At 30.6% G+C, this 10,812-nt stretch overlaps 7 non-coding genes across 7 annotated transcripts; all 7 read right to left on the bottom strand.

The window, feature by feature from the left end:
- Positions 1 to 186: 186 nt before the first annotated feature.
- Trnaa-cgc lies at positions 187 to 258 on the bottom strand. Its single transcript has one exon. It is a non-coding gene; the product is annotated as a tRNA-Ala (tRNA).
- Positions 259 to 685: 427 nt separating this feature from the next.
- Positions 686 to 757, bottom strand: Trnaa-cgc. The gene has a single exon. It is a non-coding gene; the product is annotated as a tRNA-Ala (tRNA).
- A 95-nt stretch (positions 758 to 852) lies between these two features.
- Positions 853 to 924, bottom strand: Trnaa-cgc. Its single transcript has one exon. It is a non-coding gene; the product is annotated as a tRNA-Ala (tRNA).
- Positions 925 to 1,019: 95 nt separating this feature from the next.
- Trnaa-cgc lies at positions 1,020 to 1,091 on the bottom strand. The gene has a single exon. It is a non-coding gene; the product is annotated as a tRNA-Ala (tRNA).
- Positions 1,092 to 1,187: 96 nt separating this feature from the next.
- On the bottom strand, positions 1,188 to 1,259 carry Trnaa-cgc. The gene has a single exon. It is a non-coding gene; the product is annotated as a tRNA-Ala (tRNA).
- Positions 1,260 to 1,356: 97 nt separating this feature from the next.
- Trnaa-cgc lies at positions 1,357 to 1,428 on the bottom strand. Its single transcript has one exon. It is a non-coding gene; the product is annotated as a tRNA-Ala (tRNA).
- Positions 1,429 to 1,511: 83 nt separating this feature from the next.
- On the bottom strand, positions 1,512 to 1,583 carry Trnaa-cgc. Its single transcript has one exon. It is a non-coding gene; the product is annotated as a tRNA-Ala (tRNA).
- Positions 1,584 to 10,812: the final 9,229 nt, after the last annotated feature.

The raw sequence follows: 10,812 nt of genomic DNA, 5'->3' as shown, positions 1-10,812 counted from the left end.
AACGCGTATAAAAAGTTTTGGAGGAGCTGGGATTTGAGCCCAGGACTTCCCGCATGCGAAGCGGACACTCCACCCCTGAGTTACACCCCATTCGAAATAAAATATAATTTTCGGATTTGAATGAAATATACAGTTTATTTATATAGCTATAATTTTTAAGATATTTTAACGCATATAAAAAATATGTGGAGGAGCTGGGATTTGAACCCAGGACTTCCCGCATGCGAAGCGGACACTCTACCCCTGAGTTACACCCCCTTCGAAATAAAACATAATTCTCGGATTCGGATGAAATATACAGTTTATTTATATAACTATAATATTTAAGATATTTTAACGCGTATAAAAAGTTTTGGAGGAGCTGGGATTTGAACCCAGGACTTCCCGCATGCGAAGCGGACTCTACCCCCTGAGTTACACCCCCTTCGAAATAAAACATAATTCTCGGATTCGGATGAAATATACAGTTTATTTATATAACTATAATATTTAAGATATTTTAACGCATATAAAAGAGTTTGGAGGAGCTGGGATTTGAACCAGGACTTCCGCATGCGAAGCGGACACTCTACCCCTGAGTTACACCCCCTTCGAAATGAAACGTAATTCTCGGATTTGGATGAAATATACAGTTTATTTATATAACTATATTTTTTTGAATATTTTAACGCGTATAAAAAATATGTGGAGGAGCTGGGATTTGAACCCAGGACTTACCGCACGCGAAGCGGACACTCTACCCCTGAGTTACACCCCCTTCGAAATAAAACATAATTCTCGGATTCGGATGAAATATACAGTTTATTTATATAACTATAATATTTAAGATATTTTAACGCGTATAAAAAGTTTTGGAGGAGCTGGGATTTGAACCCAGGACTTCCCGCATGCGAAGCGGACACTCTACCCCTGAGTTACACCCCCTTCGAAATAAAACATAATTCTCGGATTCGGATGAAATATACAGTTTATTTATATAACTATAATATTTAAGATATTTTAACGCGTATAAAAAGTTTTGGAGGAGCTGGGATTTGAACCCAGGACTTCTCGCACGCGAAGCGGACACTCTACCCCTGAGTTACACCCCCTTCGAAATAAAACATAATTCTCGGATTCGGATGAAATATACAGTTTATTTATATAACTATAATATTTAAGATATTTTAACGCATATAAAAGAGTTCTGGAGGAGCTGGGATTTGAACCCAGGACTTCCCGCATGCGAAGCGGACACTCTACCCCTGAGTTACACCGCCTTTGAAACAAAATTTAATTTTCGGATTTGGATGCAATATACATTTTTTTTAATATAACTATAATTTTTAAGATATTTTAACGCGTATAAAAAAGATTTGGAGGAGCTGGGATTTGAACCCAGGACTTCCCGCATGCGAAGCGGACACTCTACCCCTGAGTTACACCCCGTTCGAAATAAAACATAATTCTCGGATTCGGATGAAATATACAGTTTATTTATATATATATATTTAAACGCGTATAAAAATATGTGGAGGAGCTGGGATTTGAACCCAGGACTTCCCGCATGCGAAGTGGACACTCTACCCCTAAGTTACACCCCCTTCGATATGAAATATAATTTTCGGATTTAAGTTTTCAAAATGTGTCAAAAAATGAATATAAAGCTATTGCGATATTACTATTTGAACATATACATAATTTTGTTCATGAAAAAAAAGATCATTCTAATACAAATTCGAAACAAAAAAAATATTTCATATAAAATGAATTCATTACCAAAATACAAAATTATGTTTAGAAAGAAAGATTCGCATCCAATAATTGCAAAGGCGTTTTTAAAATCGATTAAAAATTGTAAGCTGGACGAAAAATTGTACCATTTTCTGCTAATTTCTAAGAAACGTTTCGGCCGATCGTCACACAAAATAAATCGATAAACGGCTTTTAAATTTTTGAAATAGCCGTTTTGAAGAAAACGACAAAATGTAAAAAATTGGCTCTTTTTCCAAATTTGGTCTCAATAGATTCATAATGACTTGAAACGTCGAGATAACATAAAATTAGCAAATTGGTATTTTGGCGAAAACATAAACTTCACTTCAAAAAGCAACAAGTGCAGATTTGAATGATCCAAAAAACATTCTGCTTGTATAGATTGCTTTTGAGGAAAGAATTTTTTTTCATTCCATTTTTTTTATTTTTCGAAAAAAAATTATTTTTCATATAAATTTCGTATAAGTTTACTCATCGTCCAATTCATAAGGTTCTATATTTTGGTTTTATATCTATAAAATAAAAATAATGAAAGTTACAGTATTTATACTAATCTATTTGAAAACATTTAATATTTTTCGAAAATTTTATTACGGTACGGGAAGTTCCAGCAATTTGCCACAAGGCACAATGCCATACACCAGTAGTTCAATTATTTTATAAGATGTGTTGTTATTTTTAAGTTATATTCAACAGTTTCCTTTATAAAAGCATATATCTATATATTTACCTGTACAAAAGCTTACATGTGGGTGGGGTTAAAAAAACAACTAAAACTTTACACTGGCAAAGGTATGAAAAATAAGAGAATAGTACTTAAAAAAGTAGATTAAGTTAAACTTATGTACAAGAGATAAACTAAATAAATAGTTATTCCATCTCTACTGATATTTCTCACTAAATACCAGATCAAGGTTATATACGGAGTCATCTGTGTGAAAATGTGCTTATGAAATATTTATTTCGCGTTCGTTAAATAATTTAGCTATTATTTCGTAAAAGCCCTTTAAAATGGCTGACGGCTGTCCCTTTTTATCCAGCCTTTAGGGTAAAAAGGAAAAGGTGACAAGTTCTCGAGAAATAGCTAATAGCTTAAAAAATATTTCTATAATTAAAGATTAATTGGGAATTTTTAAACATAGTTCGATAGACAAGCAAATGTCTGATTCGTGTTATTTTTTATGATGTGCTACATATTTAGTTTGGACAGTATGAATACTGAAAGCCAAATTGGACCATTGTGCTCCCTATATCGTCAAAGTCAAATTTGAATGATTCAAAAAATATTTCACTTGCATTGACGTAATGAAGTAATGATTAAATTTTTACTATAACAGGTCTAGCGGTTTTGGAGATTCAGAAAAAAAAATAATTATTTGATCATTAGCCATATGCACATCAAATTATCAGATATTTTATAAAGATTTGATATTAGGTACTAATTTTGTTTTCATTTCTGTGGGTTCCGTTTTAAGATTTATAATGTTTAGAGTAAACTTATATAGATTAAACAAATGTCCTCGACAGTATGGAAGAACCAACTTGAATGCGTATCAAAAACTTTCAAGAAATTTCAAAAACAACATTTTTTAAATAAAATTTTTTAAAAAATATCAAGTTTGGAAAAAGTTCATAATTTTCAAAATAGTTCATTTTTTCGAAATTTTCAAAAATGTTCATGTCCACTAGTTATTAATTATAATTATTTAATTAATAATAAAATTTTTTTTGTTAAATTGTATCTGTAAAGTATATATAGTTATTATATTTGCACATTCAATAAAAAAATGCATTATTTCTATAGATATTGTATCTGTAAAGTATATATAGTTATTGTATTTGCACATACAATGAAAAAAATGCATTATTTCTATAGATATATCTCTATATAAATAAATATATTTACAATAATATTCTAATTCTAATTACTTCCATATAATTATTTGTTTTTTTATAAAATTCAGCACAAATTGTTATTAAGTAGATGATTCTACTTTGTGTTATTGGCTGGTCCATTGTCTAATAGTATAAATTTTTGTGCATTTCTAACTTCCCTCACTTTTTTCTACTCTAAAAATTTATCATTTAAAATGATATAATCATAATCATTACTTCTCGTCTCCTTTGACAAAAGGACAATTACATTCTGCTGTCTTATCCACTACGATCGGTGCCAAAATACTCATCAAGATCCATTGCCTGCAACATATTAAAAATTCTTTCAGACGCTATATGTTTGGCAGCTTTTTTTGAAAATGAAGTTGCTGTTTCCTTCAAAGTAGACACAGCGCATTCTATAGTAAATTGTTTACAATGAGGTGGTCCAGTTTCGCCAACTAAAACTGTACTCTGGCGTAGGTAATCCAATCCTATGACACAACTGGCGAAGCTTTGTTATCGATACAGGAAAGCTGGTAAATTGCGACGGTGGTGAATTCATTTCCGATAGCCTCTCAAGGGCCGATCTTGCCGATTCATGCTTAGCTCGTTGTTTGGAAGATCCTCTTCCAACAACTCTTAACTCAGTTTCGTATACAATCAGACGTACTTCATAAATGAAGATTGGGTCGTTGGAAGCCGTTCCATCTTGGAGTAAATTAAAGTCAGGTATTGGTATTCTGTTAGCGGCGCAAAAGTTCATCAAAGTGGATACTGGCGTTTCCTCAGCCATTGCACAAAGTCAAAAATGTAGCGCACGATATTATTTCAAAATATATTTAGACTAATTTCAGAATACTGTTTATCATTTTTTTTGTTTTGATATATTTTGTTTTTCTTTGACGTTTTTAAATCAATCGAAATTGAGATTTAAATAAAATTTTCAACTGTTTTTTTCAAAAATAAAGTTTTCGCTTTGAATTAGATCTAAACATTACAATTTCCTGGTCTGTTTTACCCCATATGCGGGGTAAAATGGGACGGCTAGGGGGCAATAGGTCCAACGTCTTAATTTTAATTTTACAAAATAATTACTACATTATTCAACCAATGCAAAATATACATTTTACGGGTACATTTTTTACGGAGAAATATATGAATATTTTTTTTTATAAAGAATAAAAAATAATTAATAAATAAAATATTATACGTAAGCACCCGCGCATCCGAGGCTAGTCCAAGAATATAAATTTGAAAGCCAGAAAGTACTTGAAAGTATTATACGTCAGCGCGGGTGCTTACATATAATATTTTATTTATTAATTATTTTTTATTCTTTATAAAAAAGAAATTACTGACATTCGGTGCTTGTTTCCAATTATTAATTATTTACAAGTTGTTGTTAATATGTGTAAGTGATAATCTAAGAATTTCAAAACCACTGACGATGACGTAGAATTTTACGTCGAAACGTATGAAAAAATAAAAATGTTTCAAAAATCTTTACTTTATTTATATTTTGACTTGATGTTAAGCCCTTCAAGAAATTAATCACACACACCACACACACACACACACACACACACACACACATATATATATATATATATATATATATATATATATATATATTGACTTACTTCTCAGAATGCGCGCAGAAGGTTCTTTAGCAATGACTGTACGCAATCCAACCAGACCTGGACTAGAAACGATTGCTGTATAGTTTCCAGTAATATCACTCATGGCCACTGAACTGTCATCTCGGAGCCACATTAATCTTTCGCCAAATTGGCACAAAGGTCCATGAAGTTGTGATCCTTGCAATGGACGAAAGGTTGCAGTTGGATTCTTCGTAAAAAATTCAAAACATAAATTAAAATAAATAAAATCAGGCAAAATTACATATAAATATTAAAAATAAACATAGATCAACAAATTTTAAATTATTCAGTTCATAATAGAACAGATTCAATAATATAATCATGAATTGGTTTTATTTATAGTATTCTGGACTATAAACTTTTTTTTCATACAGAAAGTCTATCAAAATGTTTGGTTTATACTTATGAGAACGCTCACCTTTTTTTTAAAGTTATTTTTGGCCATAGGCGCTGTATACAACATGGATCCTTCATCACTGCGAATTATCCACATAACAACTCTGCGCACTGAGTCCAAAGTCAACCCGATGACTAAAATTTTCAAATATACTAAACTTATTTCTACATTCTGGTTAAATATTATTTTTTACGTCATTTTTATGTATATATATATAAAGCGAGAGGTTTGTTATGTATATATATTTTATATATATTATATATATATATATATATATATATAAATATTTGCGTTTGTATGTAAATACCCCGTTTTCCTAAAAAATATCCGACATTGAAGTAAGTTTGCTTCTTGGTGCCATGTAGAGTTGCGCACTCTATCGCGTGCTCGGTTGAATAGTAAATAAAACCTTCTACAGAATCCACTTTTAATTCTCGTGCTAAGGCGAGCATTGGTAAGGATTCACGATGGTTACCTGAAAGACTTCCTCGAAATATCTGAAACAAGATATGATCCGTGAACATAAAGCGACTGGTGGTTCAAGATAAACTTTCAGACTGTTTCGATACAAAGTCAATATTTAATTTCAAGTGAAGTACAACAAAGTGTTTATGTCTCACCAGCTGCTGATTAGGACTAGCCCAATATAATTTTCTGCCAAGCCAATCCACTGCAATGCTTCCAACCGACTCCAAGTCACTATACCTGGTCAATTTTTTCTCAGTTGTATGATACATATACACTCGACTTGAGTTCAACACCAGATACAAAACGTCTTCAAACCAGTCGATATCGGTGACATGGCTCCCAAACAGTTGCGAACTCGATATAATGGTGTTCAGATTACTTCCAGTTACATCGGAACGCATCACGCCTTCCCTAGTTGACCAAAGCAGGTTGATCTCCTGATTTGCAAAAGGCCGAGGAAGTGTTTTGCTAATGAACTCGCCTGACCAAGGGCCTAAAGGTAAAATGTTTTTTAATAACGTTTTTAAGTCGACTCAATAAATATAATGAAATTTCTATCAAACTTTATGCAAATATTATCAGATAGCATAAAAATATTAGCATTTTCTGTCTTTATTATTTTTAGAAACTTACCTCTTCCTGAAATTGTATATGCAGCTACTTTCACACGATATTCGGTATCAGGACGAAGATTATGCACTGTCACGTCTGTCGAAGAAATGGATTTTTCGACGTGACTCATATTTCTTTTCTCATCCATTATTAAAATTTCGTAAGTCCACTCTATAACAAATGATACAATCATAAAATAACTAAAATGTAAGAATATGGAATTTACAAATATTATAATTATGTACTAACATTTTTAAAATCAGAACAATGGTAAAATTAATTAAACATATAGTGATAAATCAATTATCTTAAAATCTTATGATTTAATTCAATTTTAATAAATTTATTATTATTTTGTACTTTGCCAAGCTCCTTTGCCCTGAGTCGCCAAAGATTGTGGTGGACGCCAAGAAATTTGGGCGACGTCGATACCAAGCAGAGCCTGGGCACTAATTGGTGGATTTACGGGAACTGGTGTCGGTTGGGCAGATGATATATAAGCATATATCTAAAAAAAAAAGTTGAACGAAATATAATAAAAAAGTAAAATTCGTTTAATACTCAACAATAGATCAAAATCCTAAATTAAAGTGACTATTAAGATTAATAGTATATATTTATCTGCGAGATTATATAAATGGTAAAACCACTTAATTTCTAATTTAATCTCTCTTGAACTGAAATTTGATCATTAAAAAACTCAATCGTGATAGGTCTATATACATTCTGTAGAATGCTACATATTCTATTCAAATCTTTTGATCGTGTACATACTGTTAGATAAATATAATAATTTTTAACTCTCATTTTATTTAAGTCTCCAAAAAATAATTCTATAGAGGGTAACTTTTTTGTAATGCTTGTAAAATATACTAACCTTGAAGACAGTATTCGGAAACGGAATGGAATTATGAAAATACATATTTTGCTCCTCGTGATAATCTTCTAAATAAATTTCGTAACCATTAATCCAGAAAAAACGCTCATTTATATATACCAGGGACGTTACATTTTGGAACTTAGAGTTTCTAATATTTGTTCTTTTGTTTTCTTTAGCACTCCTAAGAAGTTAAAAAAATTCTAATATTATTTTACTACAATAAGTTATTAATAATTATGACAATTATTATACTAAAAAAAACTGCATCTTTCTAGTTTTTTCACATCAATAGAAATACTGATCTACCATACCCGTCCAATAAAATGCTGATAACCGCGCTTTCTCCATGAATTGGAACCAGAAGTCGAAATTTTTTACAATCTAAGGTAAATGAATATAAATCATCGCGTTTCAGAATTAATTCAGGATTTTTATCATGCTTTACACCATTGTTGATGTTAGCCAAGTCCAGACGAAAAAGTCCTTCTGCATTTATCCAGAAAATATAACTAGAAATAAACATTATGCATTAAATTTATTGCAAAATTATGTTATTATTTTTTTTAACATTTGTAATATTCTATACTATATAGAAAATTTAAGAGGCGTTTTTATTTGTTTTCATGCATTATAAAAAATGTGAATTGCTTATAGATAATATAGCATAGATTAATAGATCATATAGTATATAGCATATATGCACGGATAATATATATGAATCCTAAAATATTTATTAGTAAACAAATCATAAATTGCAATAATCTGTCTATACATTTAAAATATAAAATAACATAACAATAGTTAATAATCGTACCCATTATATGGATCCACATCAATCTGTCGAGGTTTTAGGCTGATTCCTCCAACTGCCACTATTAGGAATTGACCATTCAAATTACTACGGACGATTTGCCAAACATCAATACCCTTAAATTAACAATAAACATATATAATACAAATTTGATGTTCTTTTTTTCAGAAATTGCTAAAAAATATTTACACTTCTAGTGCACCTATACATAAGTGAGAAGTATTAAAACAATTAGATTTTTACACGTCATAATTTAATTTATAGTATTGTATTCTTAAAATTACTAAATAATTCTTTTACTTTTTTTAATTATTAAATTAACTGTGTGTAATTTTGCCTTGAGTCATTGTAATATTTTGTAGGCCTAAAATATTTTAGAATATTCGTCATGTAATTACATGTAACCATGTAATCTATCAATTATTAATATTAATTGTATTTTCAAAAACTAATTACGAAGAAATGACCTGAATGATCTATATCAAAAATTAGTCACCATGATTTCCAGCTCGCCTCTTTAAAACCGTAAAATGTTTAAAATCCATTCAGACTTCTTAGCGAAAACGTTCAAAAAATATTTTGCGCTTTCCTGCGAATATAAACGAAACAATTTGGCCCCGTCTCGCAAAACAAAACAATACACAAATCAAGTTCGAAATTCTTGCCTCATTAACATGCACACATATTTTGTTACATAAAATGAGCAAATCGGATTTTCTGGTGAGAGCAAAATTTTCCTTCAGAAAGTAAAGCTAAAAAAAAACTAACAGGCCTATTGTGGAACAAGTGTGCTCTCTCATTTATCATCCTAAGATGCTCTTTTATGCGATAGATCAAGAAATTTGTTTCATCTTGCACGACGATGAGAGATTTATGTTATCCGATAATAGCCCTCTGAGTTTTAGAAAAATGAATGACAACTAAAAAATGCCATAAAACTTTTGTAATATGACTTTGTGTATTTGGAATATCTGTGTGAATGCATGTGTGTCCATTTACCTCGTGTTTTACTTGTCCCAAAATATAAAGATGATCATTAAGCCAATCGATTGTTAAATCGAAAGGTTTAAATTGAGCACCAAAAGGACTAATTATAACTTCACTCTTCTCTTCGTTTTCATATAAACTATTCCTTATCAGCTTCCTATGAATATAACCATTCGAATCGGAAATAAATAATAATGACCTGAAATAATTTAATGAAGTTATTAATCAATTAAATAAATTGATAATTAATAATAAACTGAACAAATAATTTACTTAGAAATGTGGACTGCCGATCCTGTAATACTAGCATTGTTTGATTCGTAAAGTACAGAGTAATCTTTAAAGTTGACTAGAGTTAAACGAAATATCTTACGCTCTGATGAAAATATAAAAAGTAATTGTTCATCAATGACATCATCTGAAAAGATAACATATTTGTTAGTATAATTAATATAATAAAATATATTTAATAAAATTGTGGATGGAAAACAGTGTCGTCTTCAACACCAAATATATTTTTAGAGTTCTGGTAATTTTACCACCTTAAATTATTGTCTTTATATACGCAATCCAAAAAATGCAAATAAGTTTTAGCTAGTCAAATGCCCAATTACAACAAAAAGGATTTATAATATAAAGAGGTTCAAATAGACATTACCAAAATTTTGGCCATTTCAAGCAATAATTACCAAACCATTTGGCCAACCCAAAGACGTTTGGCCATCTTTTGAGTATGAGAGGAGAGTCAATGGTAATGTTACATATCGTTTATATCGAACGATTCCATATCGTTTATACAGATCTTAAAAGTCACACGAGCTGTTGTTGTGATGCTTCCTAACTATGTAGCCTCTTTTTCAGAAAGCATCCAATGGTTAGAAATTATTTGTTGAAAATAATATGTATTTAATGAATGTTGCTATGTCGAGAAAACTATTTTCACTCGATAGGACATTATTTTTAAGTGTCAATGGATATCACTGCTGCTTTTTATCAGATGCAGTATGATTCTGGAACTTGGTGATTACAGAGCTAGGAGATTATCATATTTATAAAATATTAAACCCTCCGTCGAGCGTAGTCCAAATATGTATAGAATCAGACGCAGTATATCTGACACATACAGATTTTAAGTATATTCACAGAAGGCTCATAGTTTTATATAGGGGACACTCTATTTAACACGTATTATTTGAGTATAAATATTTCACGAATATATAGTAGACATAAAATAACAAGGCTACTGAAATTTGAGGGTCTCCATGACATAACATCCATGTAGGAAAATACTAAAATATTGGACCTGTATCTGTCATGTCGGCTGCGCCCGATGGAAGGTTATAATCAAAATTTACCTTCATTT

Source organism: Ctenocephalides felis, unplaced genomic scaffold, assembly GCF_003426905.1.
Source record: "Ctenocephalides felis isolate EL2017-DRISC unplaced genomic scaffold, ASM342690v1 CF-g0.4_SCAFFOLD_01886, whole genome shotgun sequence".
Lineage (NCBI taxonomy): Eukaryota > Metazoa > Arthropoda > Insecta > Siphonaptera > Pulicidae > Ctenocephalides > Ctenocephalides felis.
This window is presented reverse-complemented; position numbering and strand designations above follow the sequence as displayed.